This window comes from Dasypus novemcinctus, chromosome 13 (assembly GCF_030445035.2).
Source record: "Dasypus novemcinctus isolate mDasNov1 chromosome 13, mDasNov1.1.hap2, whole genome shotgun sequence".
In the NCBI taxonomy this organism is placed as follows: domain Eukaryota; kingdom Metazoa; phylum Chordata; class Mammalia; order Cingulata; family Dasypodidae; genus Dasypus; species Dasypus novemcinctus.
The window spans coordinates 112244879-112248276 of NC_080685.1; positions in this window are offsets into that span (position 1 = coordinate 112244879).

Here is a 3398-nt window from a genome sequence, read left to right on the forward strand (position 1 = left end):
GAATCTGCCCAGTGTGGGCTTGAAAGCGGCACCTTTTTTTCCTCTTCAGATTCCCACCTCTCTTGCTCTGCTGCCTCTGAGCAGTTGTCAGTGATGCTAACAAGCTGGCAAGGGATGCCAAAGAAGGGATAATTTATTCCTTTTCTCCAGCAGCTGAGGATCTCACCTCCCCTGTGACAGACACTCTCTTCCGACAGGGAGGAAGAAGCAAAATCTGGCATCCTAATGAGTGGCCAGCCAGGGTTTCCTGCCTAATCCTGGTGGTAAGAAGGGGTGGGAAAGGTTTTAGTCACTGATGTGCTTCCGTGCCATGTGAACGATGTCGGCTTGTGAGTCCCAGGGCTGACCCCTGGGACCGCCATGAGCACAGCCCCAGCTGCCCAACCGGCCGAGGCGAAGAGGCCTCTGGACTCTCACTGCTCCAGACCATCAAAAGGGGTTGGCTTGCCACAGCAGGACCAATACTGCATGATCTCACTGGTATGAAGTAATGAGAACAAGCAGATTCACAGAGGCAGAACCAGAACGCTGGTGGGGAACAGGGAGTTAATGCTTAAATTGTACAGAGATTCTATTTGGAGTGATGGAAAAGTTTTGGTACAGGATGGTGGTGATGGTAGCACAACACTGTGGACATAATTAACAGCACTGAATAATATATTTGAATGTGGTTAAAAGGGGGAAATTTCAGGTTGTATACACATTACTAGAATTTAAAAAAATAGGACTGTACAATACAGTGAACCCCAAGGTAAACCACGGACTACAGTTAATAGTATAATCATTAAAATGTGCTTTCATCAGTTATAACAAATGTACCACACTAAAGCAAGATGTAAACAATAGGATGATATATGAGAATTCAGTATTCTATGCATGCTTTTTCTATAAACATACAACTTCTCTAATAAAAAAGAGGGAGTTGGCTTAGAAAATTCTGGAATTTGAGGGATTTATTTTGTTTTGTTTTCATTTGTTGTGCTTTGATTTTGTTATTTTTGATAATAGAATTTGTCTGGTTTATGTAGCCATTTCCTTCATTGTCTATAGCTAGCCAGTACCACCAAATTCACAGTGGTTTTGTCAGATTTATACCAGTGGGTAGACTTCTTCAGAATGACAACGTTTTGATAACAAATCTCTAGTTCAGATCAATTCTTCTAATAATAAATGGATCATAGTGCCTGTAAATAAATAAATAACTGAAAAGAGTTAGTGGCTCAGGAGATAACATAAATCTTTCTGAAATTGAAACCTTAAAGACATTTCTTCTATAGTTCTATATAAAGTGACCTCTGTCATATAGGGAACAAGACATCTAATCAAATGGTATTCTCATGGTTAGGATTTCCAGATTTAGCAAATAAAAATACAGGTAGCAGCTGAATGTGAGTTTCAGATAAGCGGCAAATAATTTTTTAGTTTAAGATGTTTATCTGGGGAAGTGGACTTGGCCCAGTGGTTAGGGGGTCCGTCTACCACGTGGGAGGTCCGCGGTAAAACCCCAGGCCTCCTTGACCCGTGTGGAGCTGGCCCATGAGCAGTGCTGATGCGCGCAAGGAGTGCCCTGCCACGCAGGGGTGTCCCCCGCGTAGGGGAGCCCCACGCGCAAGGAGTGCGCCCCGTAAGGAGAGCCACCCAGTGCAAAGGAAAGTGCAGCCTGCCCAGGAATGGCACCGCACACACGGAGAGCTGACACAACAAGATGACCCAACAAAAAGGAACACACATTCCTGTGCTGCTGACAACAACAGAAGTGGACAAAGAAGAGCACGCAGCAAATAGACACAGAGAACAGACAACTGGGGGTGGGAGAGAAAGGAAGGGAGAGAAATAAATAAATCTTAAAAAAAAAAAGATGTTTATCTGAAATTCACATTTAACTGGGTGTCCTGTATGTCATCTAGCTACCCCACATATGATAAACATGGCATCGAGACTCTTAAGTCCATTTTTTGTTTGGTTGCTTGTTTGCTTATTTTTGTCCATGTTATATATGCACAAAGTTCAAGACGTCAAGTAGCTCATAGTTTGTTATAAAACCAGTGGTTGTTCCTTACTCTCGTCATTTCTCTCTAGCCAGAAACAATCATTTTCTTCTCTTCCAACTGATTTTTTTGGCGGGGAGAATGGTTTAGCTCCATTTCTCCAAATGCCTTTTTAGGTGGAACAATTCAGCCCACAGCCGCCCTCAGTGACTGTGTCTTGTCAGGAGCGTGGCTGAGTTAGTGAGAAAATCACCACTGTGTGATAAGGACCGTGGCCCCTTTAGGAATTGCCTTAGGCCCCCCGCCTTGCTTTGCGCAGGTTGGGGTGCTGAGTCACTCCTGATACCTGAGACAAACTCTCCATCCTGCCCTCCCACCCCAGCCCCCTCAGTCTTCTTGTCTCCCCAGCAGCAGGGAATGTCAAGCTGGGATGTCTTCATTTTCCACAGGAAATGTCAGTGCACACCTCGCTAATGAGCTGGCTGAGGCGGAGACCCCGCGCTGCAGGCAGGCTGCGCCGTCTCCTGCTGGGGTGGGCCCTGCCAGGCAGACCTAGCTCCTCGCTTCCTCCAGAGCCCAGTGGATTCTCGCCTCATTACCGAATGGGCATGTCCAAATCTTGACTCTCTCCCACTGTTCAAACAAAAGCGTCTGAGTGAAGAGCTATTAAAATGCCATTAGAAGCAGCAGGCGCTAGGCGCTGAAATTTATGAAACTGTACTGGGAGTGATGAGTAATGGAGACAGGAGGACACTTGCTTTTTTATTTTTGTGTTTTCTTCTTCACTAGTGATTAAATAAAGTGCCAGGCAGTTTAATGATTTGCCTATCTCCTAATTAGGCGTGGACTGTTGTCAAGGGGACAGATCCACTTTCTGCTTCCTACAGTCGCTTGACAGAATGTTTCTGCTTTCTCATTCACATTCTCTTTTTCTCTATCACTCATTTTCCCTCACCCAATAGAATAAACATGGTGCAGAATAAGATCTCGAATGTTTCCCTCCTTCACCATGCCAGAGACATGACCCTGGCATCACCCAGTCTCATCTTTCTAGTTATGAGAACAGCAAGGCTTGTTTCCATGACTGCAGAGACATTTTTATGGCCCAGGCTATTCTCAAAGATCAAAATCCTATCTTTTTTTTTTTTTTAAAGAGCAGATTGAGCTACCTTACCTGGGGATGAATGTGGGTCATAAAAGGCAAAATAAATACCAAAAAAGATTCACTTATTCCAGACTCTCATAATAGGGCTAGATCAGTCAAATTTGTAGATGGGAAGTGTGACGCAGACAATGCACACCTGGGTTGAGAAACAGAGAATTTCTGCCAGAACAACAGAACTGGAATGAAACGGGATCCCTGCTCATGGCTGAGATTGTGCTGCTTATAAACCATGCTTAATGAAATCA